This window comes from Tyto alba, unplaced genomic scaffold (genome assembly GCF_018691265.1).
Source record: "Tyto alba isolate M040663 unplaced genomic scaffold, T.alba_DEE_v4.0 Super-Scaffold_8, whole genome shotgun sequence".
NCBI classification, from domain to species: domain Eukaryota; kingdom Metazoa; phylum Chordata; class Aves; order Strigiformes; family Tytonidae; genus Tyto; species Tyto alba.
In genome coordinates this window covers 21985724-22006948 of record NW_024881329.1, presented here as the reverse complement: position 1 = coordinate 22006948, position 21225 = coordinate 21985724, and the positions used below count along the sequence as shown (strand labels likewise).

The 21225-nt window shown below is 58.6% G+C and overlaps 1 protein-coding gene across 4 annotated transcripts in view; it reads right to left on the bottom strand.

Moving 5' to 3' along the window:
* Window positions 1-20724, bottom strand: part of MEF2D (myocyte enhancer factor 2D) — a 76165-nt gene extending 55441 nt beyond the window's left edge. For all 4 annotated transcript variants that reach the window (XM_042785003.1, XM_042785004.1, XM_042785005.1 and 1 more), the window contains exon 1: window positions 20606-20724. The gene's annotated coding sequence lies outside the window, so the exon portion shown is untranslated. The remainder of the gene's footprint in view (window positions 1-20605) is intronic.
* Window positions 20725-21225: the final 501 nt, after the last annotated feature.

The window sequence follows — 21225 nt, the reverse complement described above, 5'->3', positions numbered from 1 at the left end:
ATCTGGCAGGAGCAGAGATACCCCGGCGAGCGGGTGCCTACACCTGGGCAGGCTCCGGTTTGTGGGTCTCGGGCTGACACTGCCGCAGGACGTCCCCACGTGCCGGTCAGCAGGACCACGACTGCCCGCACATGGGGGTCCTACTGCCTCGCAGCACCGCCGGCTCCTCCCAGAGCAGGGAAACTGAGGCACAGAGAGGGGCAGAAACAGCAGAGCTGGAGAAACAAACCTTCCCCCCCCCCCCCCAGCCCCAGCCCAAACCCCTATTACCACCCCTCAGCGAGCCCCTCGCCTCCCTCCTTGTCCCATCCTGCTCACCCACCAGCCCCAGGAGGACCCCAAGCCTAAACCAACCCCAAAACACCCGAGGACATCGCAGGGGCTCCCATGAGAGCTCAGGGATCCCAAGACGTGGGTGCCCCATACCCCAAGCACCCAACCCTTGCCTTCGCCCCAGTGACGGAAGCAAATGCTTCGGGCCACATTGCCACCTGCTGGCACTGGCCCCGGGGCCCAGTGGCACCAGTTAACCCAGCAACACGCCTCTGTGCCCTCGCCCAGAGAGATGGCAGCAGCTCTGCAGGTGCTGTGCCGGGCACTGGGCAGCTGAGCTGGGCAATGGGTACAGGAACAGGTACGGGTACAACCGGCCACTGCCACGTTTGATCGGAGCAGCTGCTGATTGCACTCCTTAATTAATTTTGCCCAACTTCGTGGCAGCCTGAGCGCATGCAGATCCATCCCAGAGGTGCCAAGAGGGGCCGCGAGTGCCCCCACCCTGCTCACGTCCCCCGGTACCCACCCAGGCATCGCATGAAAAACCCCAGTGCTGCTCCTGGGGTGCAGGAGGCTTTACAGGAGCCGTAACAGCTATTCCAGATTTGCAATTCCAGCTCCTGCCAGCATTTCCAAGGCAGAGGTAAAGCAGAGGAGGCACTATCAGCCATTTTGCCCCCCAGACTCCCCTTAAGCCCTACTGACTGCCCCACCAACCCCTCCTTGTCTGCTGCCGGCTCTCCCCAAACACCACCCATCTGATTCCCACTTATCTTTCAAGCCACCCTCTCCTTTCTGTCACACGGTGGGGACGGATCCTCTGCCACTGCCTTTGCAGCCGCTCCACATCCACGTAAAACCCCACGCGAGGCGCCGAGGGGGATGCAAATCCCACCGGCGCGCACACCGACAGAACACACCGGCAAATTATCACCGACGGCCGCCGACCGACGCAACCGCCCGCGGATGACCAGAGCGGAGCCGGAGGAAAATCAACCCCGAGTTTGGTTCTTCAACACGCGCCGGTGCCTGCGAGGGCAGCAGGGCCGGGGGTGTGCTGTGGAAGGGACCCCGTCCCAATGCATCCGCGCCCGCCCGGCCACCAGGCCTGTTTAGAGCAACGACGTGGATCTGTGCAAAAAGCTCACGGGTGGCACCGGGAGTTCCCGCGTGTGTGCCCGGCAGGAACAAAGCTCCTCTCACCCCGCTATTTAGGAACAACCCTACCTCGGGCAGGTCCCCGAAGGAGTTCACCCAGGGTGATGCAGCACGTGCCCCCCCCCCCCCTCCCCAAGCCCAGGAATCCGGCTGGGCTGGGTGCGCAGCCCCAGCCCCGGCTCTGCGAGGCAGCTCCAAACTCCCAAGGCCAGCGGGTGAGGTGTGATGAGATGGGGCTGCGTGCCAGCGCCGGTGAGAGGGACGATGGCAGAAAATCATCGTAATTAAGAGCAAAGCCCAGGCCCCTCACCGCCGTGCTCTGGCTGTCGGCCGAGTCAGCAGCCGCTGGCTCCGGGGGACGTTTTGCATTGCCGCAGCCTCCCCGGGCAGCTCGGGCTGCCACCGGCAGCTCAGCCCCATCCTCTCCCCATGGAAACCAAACAAACACGTTCACCCAAGTCCAAAACCTCCAGCCCATCCGTCAACCCTTCTCCGACAAAGAGCTGAAGGTCCTAAGTCACCTCCCAGCTGCAATTAGGTGACACAAGGCCTTCCTGGGGTGGGCTGGGGAAGGGGAGAGGGGCTGTCGACCAGCCCCCCAAAACCCCGTGCAAACACAATTGCAGATGCAGATGGAAGAGGTGGGGACTAACTAGGACAAGGCACCACGCAAACCTCCACATGTCCCTCACTGCTGTCCCCCAACCCGGGGACCGGGGACTGTCACCATGCCGGAAAATCTCAGCCCAGCTTCATAGCTGGAAGCCAAGAGCTTTTTTTAAACCTGCTTATAAAAGTAACTTGCAAAGAAGAAAGAAAAAGGCCCTCCTTGTGAGGAGCAGAGATGGCTTTGTGGTCAAACGCGGGACGCCTGGGAGATGTGCATTTAATTCGGGGTTGTGCTACAGACCCTCCTGTGTGTCCTGAGCTAAGCTGGCCATGGGCAGGGCTGCTGCCACCTCCCAGGCACCCAGCACCTTTCAACAACCCCCTCCTCGCCTCGCTCGCCCAGTATCCAGCCCACCAGTGACAGCCACTGGCACCAGCACCCACCATCACTTCCAGATGAAACCCCTGCAAGGGGTTGAAAAACCAGCCAGCGCGGCCGCGACCCGATCAGGAACCAGGGCTGCTCCTCCCCAAAAAGCAAAAAAAAAAAAAAGGGGGTTGCCCCCAACCCCTCATGCAAACCCCAATCCCTCGTGCGAACTCTATGGGCCAAAAGGCAAAGCACTGATCCGGCAGCTGAGCACAGCTCTGCACCAGCCACAAAGCCAGGGTTGCATCTGGAAAAGCAGGAGCCACATCCCGACGGAGCGAGCCTCTGCTGCTCAGCAGCCTCCCAAAACCCAGCGGGGGAAAACCCCGAACCAGAGAATAAAATCAGCCCTGGGGTTACCCAAATCTACACATTCAAGCCCAAAAATCCCTTGCATCCTCGGCGAATCTCTGTGGGGAGGGCGCCTACTTCCCAAACTTCAGATCCACTTTTTTTTTTTTTTTTTGGGGGGGAAAAATTAAAAAAAAAAAAAAAAAAAGATTAAAATATTTCTCTCCGGCGAGGTGCAGAGAAACACTTGCACATTCGGTGCCGTCATCAGCAACTCCTACACCACCCCCCACGTACGCCACTGTGAGGGGAAAGCAGAAGGGGGATTTTATAGGCACCTAACAGAAAAAAAGAAGATCTCTCTGTAATTTGGTTAAGCAGTCAACCGAGCGGCACGAATCCGTAGGAAACTGCCCTGCCGCTCCCCAAATGACTCGGTCCCCTGCGGGGCAACAAAATCTCAGTGGCTGGTGCAAGCATCACCTCCCAGCACCTCCCTCTGACAGATCCGCCTTGTTGACCCTTGGAAAAATCCCAAATCCCAAACGCAACCCCCAGTATGAACACGCCAGCACTGGCAAACGTGAAAAAAAAAAAAAAAGGGGTTTATCAAGTCTTGCAATCACTGGAAAAACTCTTGGTGCTGCAAAAGGGGACCTGGCAGCAGCATCGTGGACCTCAGCACCCTCAGTGCTTTTTCCCCTCAAAACCCCAGTCCCACAGTCCTGTAATTTAAAGCGAAAATCACAGCGTTCAGATTTAAAAGGGAGGGAGGAGAAGCAGCTCTCTGGCCTACAAGCCAATTAAAACAAATGGAAAGTGTTTTGCTTTTTAATCTCGTGATTTTTTTTAGCTAATCTCTCCATTGGAAAGGGAAGATCAGCTCAGCGGTGGGATACTGCCGGGGGGACAGAGCACGTGCAGAGTCCCTGCCAGGATGGCAACTTGAGCCCTTGCTCTTTATTCCTGTCCTTTTTGGTTGTATTTATCCTGACTTTTGCTCAGAATTACTGTACAGTGGTAGAGAAACAATAGCAGTGCTTTGGGAAACTTCTTAACAGGGGATTTTGCTGTATTGCTGTCTCTCTTTTAAGAAGAGGGGAGTTTTCTATTTTAAAAACATTCTTTTCACTTTGAGTTTTTTCAACTGTTTGCACAGGAGGGTTCAGGGGCAGGAAAACCCTCCCCAAGCCCAGCAGACCCCTCTGCTCCCGTTTGCTTTGCCCCTTTGTGGGAGAAAAGCGGGGTCCTATTCCTCACCTGGCTGGAGATCATGGAATCACAGAATCGTTTAGGTTGGAAAAGTCCTTTAAGATCACTGAGATGATGCTTTTCCTATTGCAAGGGGAAATCCGCTCCCAGGAAATTCACAAAAATGAGAAGTTTTAGAAGTGGAAAGGACCCCCAAACGCTCAGGAATGGGGTTTGTCTCCTTCTCCAGCCCTGGGCAAGCCCTTGGATGGGACAGAGCAGGAGGGAAAAACAAGAGCCGGGAGAAGAAGGGGCTCTCCTCACCCCCCCCACCCCCCCACCCCCCGGGCAGCGTCCCTGGAGCCGGTGGGAACCCCTTTGCCAATCCAGACAGACTCATCCGTTCCCCCGAGCAAGAGGAGAGCCGGAGCAGGGAGGAGGCTGTCGGATGCCATGCCCAGAGCCCATAAATTACAGCAGGGAAAAAGAGTTGCATTTGCCCTATTTCTTATCTGCTTGGAAATTGCACTGCTTTCCCAGCTGCAAAGGCAGCTCTGTTCCCAAGAATTTCAGCAAAGCCATGACCTCTTTCCAGGATCATACAGTATATGGTGGCGGGGAGCCAGGGCTAATTATAGGCACAGGAAAAGGGGAGAGAGGCGTTTGGAAAAGCTCTACCTTCCCAGCGGCGGGGAGCGGGGCGGCACGGCCCCCGCCGAGCCCATGGTGGGAGCAGCCCAAAGGGCTGTGAAACCCAGGGACCCGGCGCTCCTGGATGTCACTATTCCCCTTTTCTGGAAGGATAAAAGCCAGTGTAAAAACCACGGCTCATGCCCGATTCCTAGGTGCTCTGGTGCAGAAGGGAAGCCCCCCTCCCCGGGGGGGGAGCGGGACCCACCGCCGCTCCGGCGCAGGCTGAGCACCAGCACAAGCACCGCGTTGGCTGCCGAAATAAATGCAGCAAGAACCAAAGCCGCTCAGTCCTACATCAGGAACCTAAGCATTTCGGGTTCCCTGCGGAGACCCCATCCCCTCCAGCCAAGAGATGCCACGAGCCCCCTCACCGCGCCCGGCAGCTGCCAAAAAGCAGGACTTGCAGAGACGCTCCGCAACCTGAAGGCAAAATAAATGTGCATTAAACTTTAAACTCCGGCAAACGCTCTCAAGCAAGCCAAGTGCAGTTTTAGAGCCCGGTTCATTTTCGTTCACTGGGCAATGTCAGAGGAGTCACCTCCCTTCTCCCGACCCCGCTGTATCTGGCACGTAGAAGCGGACGAGGACACGTTAACTTAGGTGCCTGCGAGACCTTCCAGCAAGTAGGAAGCTGGACAGGAAAGCACTAAACCAGGCAGCAATATTTTAGCCACCAAACTTCTCCTCAGAGCCACATTTCTACACAGAACAAAAACCAGGGAAGATAAAAATCCCACCTAAATTTTATTTTGAGGGGGGGGAAAAAAAGCCAGGAACCCTCTCGCTTGCCGCAGCGGTTTTCATTTTCCACCAAATAAAATTGAGTCTCAACTCTGGCTGCTCGCTTATCCCCCCTGTATGCTCGCTTCCTTGTTTGCCTGCGCGTGTGGGAATGTGTGGGTGTGCGGTTTTTGTTTTGCTTTTTTGCAATCGCTCTGCAGACCATCTCCTGCTATCTTGCAGATCGCAGCCTGCAAGGCAAGCGGGCTCAGCCCCGCTCAATTATCCAGCAAGACGGACTTTCCACCTCTTTGGCTTTAGACTCGGGCGAGGTTCCGCTCTCCTCCTCCTCCAAAGCAGCTTCCAAAACCGCGGCTTGCAGGTATCCTGAGCCCCTGGGTGCTGCAGAGCTGTTGCCATCACCCAGTCGCCCCGAGAAGGTCCCTGCCAAAGCTGGGTGCTGCCCAGGGGAGCTTGGAGGTGCCAGGCCGGGGGAGCCGGCGGCACGGAGCAGCAGGACACCAGCTCCAGCCTCCCAGCGGGAAAGCGGCCGCTCGCTAAGGGAAGGAATCTGCCCGCCGCCCGCCGGGTCCGACCGATGCCCTTTTTAAGGCTCCCGAGGCAGCGGGAAGGGGGTTCTGCACGCACCGAGCTCGCCCTCCTCCCGGCATGCCGTTCAGGGTCACCTCCCCGGAGCTCGCCGGATAACCTCGGCTAAAACCTCGCCCTTGGCACGCGGGTCCGCTGCAGCGCGGGCACTCAGAAACGCTAAGCAAGGCCTAGCCTCAGTGCAAACAAAAAAAACAAAAAAAAAAAAAAAAACAAAAAAAAAAACCAGCTCTATTTTACACCGCACCCCCCTTTCCATCCCCGGCACCGGCACCCCAGATGGGCACATCCAGCGATGGAAGGGAAGATAAACAGACACAGCGTCCCCGCCGGTGCTCACCGAAAACACCGGGACCGCAGGCACCCAGCACCCGCTGTCACCCACTCCCCTTCGAGCAGCCAGCACCGCGGCGTGGAGCCCAGCTCGCCACGACACCCAGTGCCACCAGCACGTCCCAGCGGAGCACGTGGCACTGGCGGGGACGACACAGCCCCTTCCCGCCCCGGCTCGGCAGGCGATGCCGCCACGCGCGGCTCTAAGCCCTAACGGGATAACAAGCTCACAATGAGATCCTAATGAAGGATTAGCAAAATACAGTTTAAAGAGATTAAGGCTGGGTGCAGCACTGAAACTTTTTTTTTTTTTTTTTTTTTGAGAGCCCAGCAGAGGTGAGACCCCAGATTTCAGGCCCTGCCAACGCAAAGGGAGCTGGCATCCGTCGCCAGCTCCAGCAACTCGGGATGGTTTTTCCACTGCAGTCATGCAAAGAAAGAGGGGCCAGGGCTGCAGAAAGGATGGGGGGAACACACACCAAAAAAAAAAAAAAAAAAAAAAATTAAAAAAAAAAAAAAAATCGCTCATGGCGCCTGAAAGCCCTGCCCGAGACACTTTAAAAGCGAGCCAGAGGCTTCCTTCATCTCTCCCCTCCCACACCAGTCCTTCCCCATCTGCATCCCAGCTGCGTGCAGCGCAGGGAGCGATGCTCTTAGTCCCGTTCATAATGACTGTTGATGTTATCCGCCTGAGCCGGAGCCTTCCAAGGAGCCCCAGGGAAGCAGGTACTCAACTCTCATTCAGGGAAAGTTATTAATATTAATTTCTTGGCTCTACACAAACAGAGCAAGAAGTCAGCCCTGGCCTCAAAGAGCTCGGCGTGACTGCCAGCCCCACGAGCTCCGAAAGGTCAGGAGTCTGGTTCGCCCCCAAATCAAACGGTGATGTTTTAAAATAGAAAGCAACACATCTGGGATTGCTTTTTGGGTTTTTCTGGCCACTCGTATTTTTCCTGCAACCACAAACACCAGAAACTTTCTCCTCCCAAGAAAGGACAACGTGACCCTCGCCCCATCACGGGTATCCAGGAGCTGGGAATTTGTTAAAATAGTCCCAAGACTGGTAATGCCCGGGGGCAAATGGGCAAGTGAGGCTGGTGAGGAGCAGGCAGGGACGGGCTCATCCGACAGGCAGAGGGGCGACAGCTCAAAGCCCACCCCTAATCTCAACCACGTTGCCCAAAGCCACGCGACGAAAGGGAGGCGGGGAGGGGATCTGACAAACATCCCTGTTGAGAGACTACAAAACAAATCAAATGAAGATGTTTGGAGCGGATCCAGATGTTTACTAGTGACGCACATGGAGGTATAAATAATTATCCGGTAGGAATTTTGTTCACAGGCAGCTCTCCCTTATCTAATCAGATCTCAGCGCGATGTGGCCCCGGCCCCCCCGCCGCTTAAAAAGTCTTGAGAAAACCAGATGCAAAATAAAGAAAAAAAAAAAAAAAAAAAAAAAACCTCACTAGGGGCACCAATTTAATCCCATTAATCACTGGACATTGGGACCAGAGCTGCCAGGACTCAGATCTCACAGCTCTGGGAGGGAGGATTTTTCCCCGCTGCAGGAGCGCTGGCGGAGGGCCGGATCCTGCGCGAGGGTGCGGAGCGGGGCTGGGGAGCCAAACCCTTGCACCCTGCCCCGTGCACAGCACCGGGTACAGGTAACGTGGCATCTGTGGGGACAGAAGCCGGCGATGGCATCGGCCGGATCCCTCCACGCCGGCACGAGGAGCTCACCGGTGGCTCTCGCCTGTAAAAAACGAGCCGCTTAAAATACACTCGCAAACAAAAAACTCCCTTGTCCGGCTGCGCGTTACCGACCGGCGATTTCAGAGCCCGGACACTGCAATTACCTAAAAATAAATGGACCACAAACCCCACAAGACGTCGAACGGCAGAGGGAGATGAAGGCGGCAGCGAAGGCTCCCCGGCAGCGGCCGAGCCCGGCGAGCCGGAGGGAGCGCAGCCGCGAGCGATGGCCGCGGCATCGCTGCGAGGTCCAAGCCAAAGGGTTTGCAGGCAACCAAAAAACAGGTAGAAAAAAGGCTTTGAGAGCTCAAAAAAAAAACCCCACCTGAGCTGATTCCTCCCAGCCATTAGCATCACCTAACCCACTGCCGCGGCCATGGGAGATGCCGGCACACGGAGAAGCGCCACCGCCCCCCCCTCGCCCCCCCCCCCCCGCCAGCATCGCCGATGGTTTTCCAAAAATTAAACCAACCCAACCCACCGTAGGCGAGGCCGCAGAGGGTTTCACAGAGGCCGGAGAGGAGCAGTGTTGGAAACTTACTGTAGAAAATTGGCTGCTCGGCTCCGGCTCCTTGTCCCTACTGGTGGGAAAGTCTATAAATCTCTAATAAAGAAAAAAGAAAAAAAAAAAAAAAATCCCCTCCCATTTTATTCCTTCTCTCTCCCCCACTCCAAAGGATTGCGAAACCGAGAGGGCAGCCGGGGCTTGGATCTGCAGCATTTCTGAGTTCCTACGGAGTCTGGGCTCCCTGCCACCAGCAACAGCGGCTCTGGGGGTGTGGAAAAAGGGAGGAAAAAAAAAAAAAAAAATGAAGAGGAGAAAAAAAAAATTTAGAAAAAAAGAGTCCTGTTTATTTTGGGGGATGAGAGAGAAAACTTGCAATGCACAAACCAGGGGGGGGACGGGGAGCGTGGCTCTGGCATTCCTGCAGGCACCGCATGCTCTGGAACAGATGAGTTTTGGTTAAAAAGCCTGGATTTGGGGTGGGAATACCGAGCTCGCAGAGGATGTCCTTCCCTGGGGTGCACACAGGTGCTGAGCCATCTCCTCCGCAGGGAGCACAGCACCCACCAGGGCAGATGGACCCACCACTGGGAGCACCCACGGGTGCTAACAGCAGCTCTGCCCTGCCCTGACGCGTCCCCCAGGTCACAGTAAGGGGAATTACCAAAGACAAGCTGGAAGAAAAGCCTGCTCCAGCCGTGACCCAGATTCCCCTCCGGCCTGATCCCTCACTGAAGTCATAATCCTTGGAGGGCTTCTGGTCCTTTTTTTTTTTTTTTTTTTTTTTAAATACATCCCTGCATGTTGCCATGGCGACGAGGGTGATGCTATAATTTCAGCATTATAGACTTCAGCGCGAGAACAGGAGGGAGAAGGTGGTTGAAATATGGACGAGCTGCACTGGTAATGTATTTAGGGGGGGAAAAAAAAAAAAAAAAGAATAAAAAAATAAAGAAACAACCAGGGTGGCACCTTGAACAGATGCTGGAGGAGGGGGGGGGGGGGGTTGACCCACAGCTGAAGAGGTGCCCCTGCCCCTGGGTCAGGGTACCTGCTTTTGGGCATCATTTGGGCAGCAGCTTCCTCGGGCGCGGATGCTCCAGACCCCGCCGAGTTTTGGAGGGTGCAGACTGCCACCCTGACGCCCAAAGTCACCCAAAGTGACAAGCCCTAAGCTCCCAGGCAGCCCTTGCAGTACCTGGGGTGGCCCTGAGCAGGAACACCCCATTTCGGGACGGCCTTAGCTCTGCCCCACCACAGCTCAGCACGCAGCCGGTGGCAAAACCAACCAACTTTGCAAAGCAGCAGCTCTGAAAGAGCTGCCCAGCCCTTTTTTACCTTTATTTTCCACCACCTTTCCTTTCCACCTTGCTTTGCCCACAGCAGGTCCCAGCGGCATCCCATCACCAACGGGATGCAGGAGTCCCCGCGCTCCTGTCCGCGTCCCGACGGGAAAAACACCCACCACTGCTCCGTGGTTTTGCAAGGCCACGAGATACCTCGGGGTGCTCTTTGTGTCACACTCTCAGGGGTCAGCCCCAAAAAGCCCCTGTCAGCGAGTCTTCAGGCTGGAAAGTGACCTGTGACACTACAGGAGGGATGAACCAGGACCCGAGGCAGACCCCTGAGGGCTTCAGCCCCCCACCCCCTCCCCAAATCCCAGGATCCTCAAGCTCTCTTGCAGCACAGAAATAGGAAAAATCGCACGAGCAGAAGCTAAACCAGTTTCAGCCACGTCTCCATCCCCCACCACGCCCCTTCCACCCCATCACCAGGCACTGAACCGGCACCCGCCGTGACGAAAAATTTCCGAGAGATGCACAAATAAAAATAAAATCGTAACACAAACACCTTTGCCTAAACACAGCCCAACAGCCCGTGACCTCCCACCACGAGGGAGACGGGCTGCCAGCGGGCTCACGGGGTCCCAAAGGAAGCCAGAAAACCCCGGGGGACGCCTCGCCCCACGCCACGCTCGCCCACGCGCCCTTCCAGCACGGGAGGTGAGAAAAAGGCGCTTCGGTCCGGTGCACGGCACCTGGCACAGCGTCCAGCGCCGCTCCAGCCGTGCAACCTGCACCCCTCGGCTTCTCTGCGAGGTGTGAGAAAGAACCCGACGGCAAAACCCGGGTGGCCGGCATCGGGAGGCACATGGAAATCACCGTCGATCCCGTGCCGGAGCCACGGAGCAGGGACACAACTCAGAAAGGCAGCTCAAAGTGGGGATCCTTGGAGGGTGGTGTGATGCTGGGTCTCCCAAGCCCATAAATGCTTGGAAAAAAAATTTAAAAAAAAAAAAAAAAAATCACAGCACATCATTGCAAAAATGGGAAATCCAAGCGCGGGGCAGCAGGTGCTGCACGGCGGCCATGGGGCCCCCACATCGGGGCTCGCAACGCTCCTCAGTGCAAAAAAGCTTGTGTAACCTCAGGGAAAAAAATAAAAATTCAGAGCATTTTGTTTCAGTCCCCAAAGGGAAGCCAAACCCCCAAACCACCAGCTTTAGCGTCCAACCTGTCAGCCCTCGAACCGCCGGGGTTGCTTTTAGCAGTGCCCCGAGCTCCATATTTAGCCTCAAAGGTATTTATCTTTGAGAAGCTAAAAACAAAGCGGCATTTGCATAACAAAAAAGACCCCGTTTGCTTGGTACATGTGTAGCATCGTGGGGAGAAGGCATGCAAAGCAGCCTTCCTCCCTCGCCAAGCAGAAGGCGCTGAAGGTCACCCGAGCGGATGCTGAGCTCGCGGTGGCTGGTCCTCTCCGCTGGAAAGGACGAGGCAAGAACATCTTCCCTTACGGGAAGCCTCTCCCCGACCTTCCCACTTCCATCTCGTCCAGCTGGAGCAGCCCTCTCCGGCCCAGAGGCAGGCGTGAAATTCTGCTTGCTAAAGCACACGCTCGCGTCTGGCCTTAAACCTCAAAGACCAGAGGGCAATTAACAGGTTTTTTCCAAACTCTCTTGATTTGCAACCAGAGCCGATCTCAGCGTTTCCCCTCCTGGGTGCCAGCGGCCGGCCGGGGCGAGGACACGCGGCTTCGTGTCCCCTGGGAGCGGGGGTCCCCTGGGAGCGGGGCGGCGAGGAGCCTTTCCGTGAGCCTTTCCCCGGCCAGGCTCCTTTCGGGGAGGGAGAGCTCAGCCCAAATGCGGCTCCCACGACACCTGGGGACCCCGGGAGCACCCAGCACCTCGCCAGGACCCCCCCGTCCCCCGTCCCCGTCCCCAGGAACGGGCTGTAGATACGGCAGCTCCACGCTCACCCAGCCGACACGCCGGGTCGGCACCTGCCACCGCGCCGTGCCCGGGGCTCAACCCGGCACCTACGTCATTGTTTTGGGACAAAGTCCCTTCGCAAACCGGCACCACCCAACTCCCCGTCCCCTCCTTTCTCTTGCACCGGCGCACACCGCCGCGGCACCGCGCTGCCGCTACCGAAACCCCGCTTTTTGCCCCGCCGCCCCCACAGCTCGATTAAAGCCGAACCGTACCAAAACCCAACGGGGGATCACACCGAAGCCCGAAAAGCACCGGTGTGCCCAACGCCGTCCCAAAAGACAGATGCTCGCCTCTCCCCCTGCAATAAAACGCCAGCTCTGGGGAGAGGAATGATGGAGGGAGCAAGAAGCAGCATACCAGCCACCAGCTGCCGCGGGAAGAGGCTTGGCTGCCTTCGCCACCAGCATCCTGCTCCAACCATTTGTTCTGCTTCTATTTTAGAAAGCGATGGGGCTCGGCGCTCCGCGGCTCCCAACCTCCCCACCGCCGAGCGAGGCGACAGATTTCTGCAAAGAGGTAGCGCCGGCTCCGCTCCCCATCTTGGCAGCAGCATCCGCGCGGGGACGGGGATATTTTTGAACGAGCGAGTCGAGAGGTGCTAGTTTTCCCGGCGGCTCGTTGCCGGCGCGTGGGAAGGACGGCCGTGCCGAGTCAGGGAAGGTTGGGGACGGATCTGGGATGGATCCCTGTGCTTCAAACCCAGGGGATGGGGCGTCGAGTCCCCAGAAACCGCGCCGAGCGAGATGGCCAGCGGCGCACCGAGCTCTGTGGGAAAGCATCACCCAAGAGAAGAGGTTGGAGAGCAGCCTGGCTCCTGCTGCACCCCAACCCCGCAACCCTGAGCCCTTCCAGGAGCCCCCAAGACCCCCCAAACACCAGTCCATGCCCTCGGAGGAGAGCCTGGCACGCACACGCCATCCACGCGATCGCAAGCGCCGCTCCTCACCAGAATACCAGACAAAAAACTGCCCCGAGCCCACGTCCGAGCAAGCCCTGCCTCCGCCCAACCCTTCCACCCCAGTTCCCAGTTATCCAAATTAATTTGCAGCTATCGCAGGTTTTTCTTAAGGGCAGAGCCACATCTCCTGGGAAAAATGTGGTTTATCCCCCAGGATAACCGTGTCCGGAGGCACCTCCTCGCCTCCACCACGACCTCCCCAGTGGTGTGAGCACCGGAGGAGACGCTCGGCGCCGCACACAAACGCTTTGCTTTCCCCCATGGTTTATTCCAGCAAGTTCTCAGCCGGCCCGAGCACTGCACGCCCAGCGGCAGAGCTAAAGTCAAAGCTCCCTTCGGCAGAATTTTAAAGCGCAAAAATTCCCCCCGTGCTGCCTGGCAGGGAGAGGGGAGCCGGCTGGCAGAGCCAGGCTCCGGCAACGCCGGGATTTTAACCGGCTGCAGGTTTTTCGACCTGCCACCCCCCCGACCAGCCGAGCAGCACCAGGGTCCCCTCCCAAAGCGACGCTGAGCCCAGAGATGCCGCGGGTGCCGCAGGACGCCGCACCCCCCCGGGGACAGTCGTGTCCCCAGCCGCTCACGCTGGGACAAGGCGGGTTGTTCCCCCCCAAGGCTGAACGCTGGCTCGCGCACCGGCGGGAAGCCTGCAGGTACCAGCTCCACGGGGCCATTTATCACGATATTTAGGAAACGCCTGACAGCTCAGACCCCACCTACGGTTAGGCAAACACGCAGCCCTTCTCTGCCTCCAGACCAGCTCAAGAGTGGTAAAAAAAACCCACTCGTTTCTTTGCAGGCCTGAGCTCTCCCATGGAGGCCACCACAGAGCAGGAGCACCCATGCCTGGAGCCCGATCCTGGCCGTTCCCCACCGCAGCCCCTAATCCCACTGGTTTATCTCCTGCTCCCCAGAGAAGATGCTCTCAGCGCTGGCCACCGCGGCCTGGGGCTGCGGGGTAGGACAGTCCCAGTGACTGCCCACATGAAAAAAAGACGTCTGGGTGGTCAAAATAACTCGTCCACATTTTTTTTTTTTTTTTTTCTTCTTCCCTGTCAGTGGAAACTCCTGCTACAGCACCATGTCTCAAGGTTACTGCCTGGGGTGGGGGAGAATTTCAGGTTTTACAACCAAAAAATTCCAGACAGAAACCCAGAAACATTGCCAGTTTTTTACTAAACAGAAGTCCTCTGTCCAATGTATTTAATTTATTTAACTTGTCTTTTTTAAGCTCGATGCACCAGGTTTTAAGCAAGCCCTGTTTTTTCAGCCCCCAAAATTTTGACCGCTTTGATAAAAAACTCTCACTGGTGCTGTGAACATTTTCCATTCTCAATTTCTTTTTTGAAGAAAATCAAACCAAGCACATCTGACCCCACATATTTTCCCCACCTGCACAACATGGGATGTGTTCCTGGGTATTTGTTTCTGTGGCGCTTAGCAATTTTTCCCTGAAGTCTTCCAATAATTGGAAAGGAAAAATTCTCTTTTTTCAAAAAAAAAAAAAGTTTCATCTTCAAAATCAGAAAAAAAAAAAAAAAAAGATGCTTTCCAAAAGGATGGAGAAAAGTCACATTGTTCCAAAAGGCACTTTCATTTAAAAAGGAAGATGAAAACTTTCAACCAGGGCTATTTATAACCACTGCTTATATCCATCAATAACATCTTCCACCCCGCAAGCTCCACTGCATCTTCCTGGGCAGGTAACACCCTGCCGAGAGCCCCCAGCACCCTGCCACGGGGTGCAGGATCTGGCCTTGCAGGCGCTACAAATAATCCCCCCCTGTTGCAGGAGGAGGAGGAGGAATCCTCTTTGCTGCCCTCCCTACAAGAGGTGACCCCAGGATGGGCTCGGGTCAGGGACGCAGCCCTGGGGGCAAGCATTGCCTCCCAAATCTCTTTACTATTTTTTTGAGCTGGTTAAAAAAAAAAAAAAAAAAAAACAGGAGCCGCAGTTTTGCTTTACCTCCTTCCGAAAAAAAGGCCGATGCAGCAGCAGTGCTGCAGCAGGAGGTCACCCTTCCCCACGGCACCCAGACCCCCACCCGAGCCCCGAGCACCCTGGCTGGGAGGCGATCGGAGGCACCTCCTCCTGGAAGCGGTTTTGGGTTTGCTCCGGACGCTTGCTGGAAGCTTTTTTTGAAGTTCTGGAAAGAGAAACGATTCCTCGCCCTCCTCCTCTTCCTCCCTGCCCAGAAATAGGTCGTTTAATTATCACCTTTCCAACCCCAAACCAACACTGACTCAAGGCAGGAGGTGGGAGCGCTTCAACCCCGCGCCGGCTCATGCCCAGCAGCAGCCCAGCAACACCACAGCACAGCACGGCTTTGACCTTGAGACGGTTGCACCGGCCAGACCCGGGCGTCGGGGCAGTGTCAGCGCGGATGGCAAGGACTCATCTCCCCGCTTCTGGATTACAATTAGCGCCGAGCAACCAAAGCGCGGAGGGTCGGGGACCCGGGTGCCGCTCAGCCCCTCCACCCGCAGCCACCAGGCACGGCCGCGCGCCGGCTCCAGGAAAACCAACGGCTTAATTGCACGTTGTGAAATAATACGTGTCCTGCTCGGCACGGAGCGAGACGTGCGGCCCCGGCGCGGTCCGGTCCGGCTGCTTCGGGAGGGGACACCGCGGTGGCTCCTGGGTGGTGGCCGGAGCCTGACACATCCCGGCGTGGGCATCACCCTGCCCTACCAGCTCATCCTCACCGCGCACACCAAGGCACCTACCCCCAGCGCTTCTCTTGATGATTTTTTTTTTGCTTTTGCCAGGCCGGGGCTGTTAAAAGCCCCATTGGGCACCACGGCAGCACCCAGCACCGGGAATGGACCCCGGCATCCCAGTGCTCAACCATAACCAGGGCATCTCGCCGCGACCATACCCCTCCAGGTGACACCGACCCTGGCAGCGAGGAGCCCCGACACCATCACATGCACCTCGTCTCATCCATACCTACCATCCTGCTTTTATATAGGGGAAGAAGTTCACCTATAGCTCGGGCAAGAGCACCCGGGGAACTGAGGAGCAGCTGCTGCATCCCCCCATTCTCAGCGCAAACCACATGAAAACGGGCCGAGCTTCCCCAAAAAACTCTCCTCATGCAGCTCAGAAGCCCCTCTCCCCCCACACCTTTTTAGCCACCATTTAAGAGAAGGCAAACATACAGCCCACCCCCCCCCCAAAATAAATAGCTCCAAAATGATTCCCCATGTATTTATCAAGTCCTCGCTCCACGTGGGCGCTTTCTTTTTTTTTTCCCCCCCCAATTTTTTAAAGGATGCAAGCTCTTGTCCGTTTTTCAAGCACTGGGGAGCTACAGCAGGGAGACACCAGGAGCGAGAGGAAAGGAAAAATTAAAGAAAAACCACAAGCAAACCAAACTGGAGTGCAAGATGAAAAGCGACAGATCTGTGGAGGTAGAGCTGCTGGCAGGCAGACGGCTAGATCCATCTTGAAAGCAAAAGCAAACTGCTGCTCAAACAAGGCAGAGGGAAAAACCTAGAGGTCTTCCGGCACTGCCTAAGCTCTGATCAAATAAAATGATTAACAAATTTCAGCTTTTTATTGAAAGCTCCTCTAATTAGCTGAAGAAAGGAAAGAAAAAATTAAAAAAAAAAAAAAAAAACAAACCCGGAGAGGCGTATTGGATGGTAAAGTAATAAATACCGTCTCGGGGAGGCGAGGGGCTGATGTATCCCATAGCCCTGCTGTCACAGGGAGGGCGAGTGTGGCCGGGGGGACCCGGCTCCCACCCCGCGGCACCCGGCACGGCCACAGCTTTCAACACCTCCTCTCCCTCCCCAACCTTCCTCCTCCTCCTCCTCCTCCCTGCCCCTGCTCTGACTCACTTGCTTTTTGCTCACCGCGGCTGGCTCAGCGGCAGAGCCGTACCTTCCCGGGGGCAGGACTGTCATTTGCAATAGAGTCACCTCTGAACTCCGGCCGGCTCAGCCTCTAGGAACTGCCAAAATAGCCATAAAAATAAGAAAGAGTCCCCGGCCCGAGGAGCTCGCCCTCCGAACAGATGGGACGGCGACGGGGCGAGGCAGAGGGGGTATTTTTAGCTCCGGTTGCAGATGGGGAAGTCCGGCACGGCATCGACACGGCAGCCCCCGCTCGCTCGCCACGGCCCCGCTCGGGCCACCTCCGCGTGTGCTCCCGGGTATTAACGGGATTTAACGGGATGCTGCCTGCTCACTTCCCAAGCCTCGGGCACCGCCGCGGCTTCTGCGCGGCGGCGCCGCCAGCACTGGGCTGCCAGGGGCACCCAGCGGGGCGGCAGCGGCCTGGAAAAAGGGGGGGGGGGGGGGGGGGGGGGGGGTCATGCCAGCGACACATCCCGCTCCCTCTTTTCCCTCCGTTCCCAACCGAGCCGCTGCAAAACGCTCGTGGCCCTGCAACCCCATGGCCGCAGGGTGGGGGGAGGCCACGCAGCATCCCCGGGGCAGGTCCCCTCCCAGCACACTCCAAGCATCACCAACCTGACCCTGGGAAGCACTCTGGCTTGATTAAAAAAAAAAAAAAAAAAAAAGAGAGAGAAAAACAATTTCTGCCCCTCACCACTGATGCTTTTAAGGTTTAAATGACTCGCCCAGGGTCACAGTGGCAGAGCCTGTAACTGGGCCCTCCCCTTCTCATCAAAGTGCTCCTAGGTGCTTCGGGATGAGCTGGGTGGCATCACCCCACCACCACCACCACCACCACCTTCGCCTTCATCCTTCCTCCACGAGCCACGGCCTGCACCAGCACCGGCACCCCGCTGCCGGGCAGCTCCCAGCCCGTGCCACCACCACGGTAGCTGGGTCCCACTGCCGGACTTTTCATCCGACCCTTTCGGCTTTGTTCTCCTTCGCACAAAGCCGCCGTCAGGCTGCCCTGGCAGCACGGACGAACCTCGAAGTGGATGTGGTTTATGACCATATTTAGGCTCCTTTACGTTGCCAGAGTCGCAGTAAAGGGCTGCGGCGTTAAATGAGAATCAGACCCCACTTGTTTCACTTGGCAGCCTGGGAAAAATCCACCCCGGGTGACTCCAGCACCGTCCGTGCCTCCACCCTGCCCGCTCGGGGACGGGATAAAATAGCAACAGCCCTTTCCATCTCCGCGGTTGCACTTCCCAAGCGGAGCCAAGAGCCCCACACCAGCAAGGGGAGGGGGGGGGGGGTGGGAATAAACACATTAAACACCACCCCTCTCCTGAGAGCAACACCGAAGCGTGGGGAAGCAAAGGGACTTGCCCAAGGTCACCCACTGACAAAGCTGGCGCTTCCCAAGGTCCCTGGAGCCCCCCAAAAGGACCAAGCACTGGTGGGGATGTGCCCGGCAGGCACAAGGAGCCCCCGAGTCCGTTCGTGCTGGGGTGGGGGGGGTGGGGGGGGAGCCGGGGCAGGAGTGGAAGCACAGAGCCAGCAGACCTTCAACACAAGCCGGTTAAACCCCTGCCGCGGCTTTTCCACCGCGCTGGCAGCGCCGGCGAAACCCGAGCAGCGGCCCCCGCCGCTCCGGGGACACCGGCCACCTGCTCCGAGCCGAGCACGAGTGCGGATGCCTCAGCCTGGCAAAGCCACGACAACTGCAGAGGCTGAAGGACAAGGGGGAAGGGGGGGGGGGGGGGGGGGGGGAAATGAGGAATGGAGAAGCCACAAGGCCCATCCAGAGGTCCATGACCTTCAGGAGCCCACGGGCAGCAATCCTGAGGGCCAGGCAGGCAGCTCGCTTTGAGCTCCCAAGGGACACGGGCAGCCCCAGCACATCCCACGCTGGGGCCACCAGCACCGAATCGGCTGAGGGAAGGAAAGAAAACACCCAGAATAAACCTTACCTACACTCAAAATCCACAGCCCGTCACGCCGAGTCCAGCCCAGCCCTGTCCCCAGTGAGGTTTTGGGCTGGCCGTACTGGGACAGTGGTTTAAGAGCAACCACCTTGGCAGAGCAAAACCAGCCTGAAAATCCACGTGGGGCCACGCACCACAGGAGAAAAGGCTTTGGAGGGGCAGGATCAGGCCTTCCCCGGCGCTGGGTGCGGGGGGGAGGCGGGGGGCAGGCAGGCAGAGGTGCTGTGCCAAAGCTTTGCCCTGGGAGGAGGCACAGGGGGAATTCACACCAGCTGTGCTCCACTTACCGGCATCTGCCTCCCTGCCCAGACCCCTGCCTGCAGGTGGTGGGGGGTGTCACCAGCCAAAAATGTATGGCAGCTCCCAAAAGCGCAGGAGGATGAGGTCGGGGGGGGGGGGGGGGTGTGGAACACAGACACCCCAGCTTGTGGCCGTGCAGAGCCACGGGGTGCCACAGGGCTCCCAGGGTGCGGAGGGAAGAGCAGAGTGTGCGCGCACACGTGTGTGCCTCGCTGGGTGTGCACGAGGGGGAGGGAATAAATAAAAAAAAAAAAAATAAAAAAAAAATAAAAAAAAATAAAAAAAGCCAGCAACAAAGCCAAGGGGGCGAGCTGTTGGGAAGGAGATAAGCCACTGGCAAACAGGCGCTACAGATGCTGAACAGCACCCCAATGCCCTGTCCCCCGCATCGCTCCCCCGGCATCGCGTGGCCCCTCGTACCGCCAAGCCGAGGAAACGCTCAATGTCCCGGGGAGGCCGCGGTGGCGGTACCGGGGGCTTTGCCCCCCCCCCCCGGCCCCTCGCTCCGGTCGCTGTCAAATGGCAGCCGCGGCGTTGTGCCCCCACCGCTGCCACCGGCCCCGGAGGAACAAACAATCACGGCTGTCAGCTCCAGAGCCGGCACCCGGCCAAGTCATTGAAGCTCCAGGACTCGATTTACCGCCGGCTCTCCGAAAGCTGCTATTGCCAATCAAAAAAACACAGCCCCCCCCCCCCCCACACTCCTTCACCAGCACCCCGAGCTTTGCTGGCGGCCCCTCCACCAGCTGCTTCCCCCCCACCCACCCCAGCACCCTTAGCATCACCCTGAGCCCCACCGGGGAGGGCATCCCCCCCCTCCCCGAATGTTGCTTGGCCCCACTTCTCCCTCGGTCCCACAAGGCCACCCCGGTTGGGCTTGGGGACTGTCACCATGGGGGTACAAACCCCTCCAGCACTGCCCCAAAGCAGGGCGAGCGCGCACACACACACACGCACACACACCCCCCAGTGCCTCTCCCCCACCCCATCAGCAGCACCCACCGGGCAGAGGGACCCATCCCCTTGCCTCGCACCCCTGCACCCACATCCCCCCCCCCTCCCCATCCCGCCCCCCTCTCACCTGTCCCCCGCAGCGCCCAGGCCGAGGCGACACTTCTTCCCCTTCCTCCCTCTCCCTCCTTCACCTCTGCACCATTTTGGTGACGGTTTGTTTTGAAGCGGCGGCGGCGGGGGGGGGGGGGGGTGGAAGGGGGGGTGGCGGGGGGGGGGGGGGGGTGGAAGGGGGGGTGGCGGGGGGGAAGGATGTGCTCTCCGCCCCCGCCGGCTGCGCGCTCCGCGCTCCGGCCGCGCTCCGCCGCCCATCCCCGCCGCCTCGGGGCGGCACCGCGCAGAGCCGGAGGGGGGGGGGGGGGGTTGGGGGGGGGATGGGGGAAGGAAAGGAGCCCCCCCCCCCCCCCCCTCCCGCTCCTACCAAACACACATAGACGGAGCTTTTCGCCCGGTTAAACGCGGGCGGTACGGCCCGGGGCAGGGCGGGGGATCGCCGTTCTCGGAAGTAACGCCAGAATCGCAAAGAGGTTAAAAATATAAAAAATAAGGGGGGGGGGGAGGAAGGAATTAAAAAAATAATAATTTAAAAAAAAAAAAAAACCTAAGAAGGCAACGTTAAGAATAAATAAATGAGTAAAAGCGCGAGGGAAGGACGGGGACCCACCTCTACCGCGGCGCGGAGCCCAGCCGCCTCCCGGGGCTGCGGCGGAGCCGGCGGGGAGCGACCATCGCCGGGGCCGGCCCAGCCCAGCGTCAGGACGCGGCGCGGCGCAGGGCGCGGGCGGCGGCGCGGGCAGCCAATGGCCGCGGCGGCGCGGAGGAAGCGGAGCGGGGCCGGGGGCAGAGCCGGGGCCGGGGGGGCAGGGGGGGGGGCGGGGGGGGGGGAAGAGACGGGGGGGCAGAGCCGGGACTGGGGGGTAAGAGACGGGGGGCGGGGGGGGCAGAGCCGGGGGGCGGGGGGAAAAGAGACGGGGGACGAGGGGGGCAGAGCCGGGACCGGGGGGGAAGAGACGGGGGACCGGGGGGGAAGAGCCGGGGGGCGGGCGGGGAAGAGACGGGGGGCTGGGGGGGCAGAGCCGGGGGACGGGGGGGGAAGAGCCGGGGGGCGGGGGGGGCAGAGCCGGGACCGGAGGGGGAAGAGACGGGGGCCGGGGGGGCAGAGCCGGGGGGCGGGCGGGGAAGAGACGGGGGACGGGGGGGGCAGAGCCGGGACCGGGGGGGAAGAGACGGGGGGCGGGGGGGGCAGAGCCGGGACCGGGGGTGGAAGAGACGGGGGACCGGGGG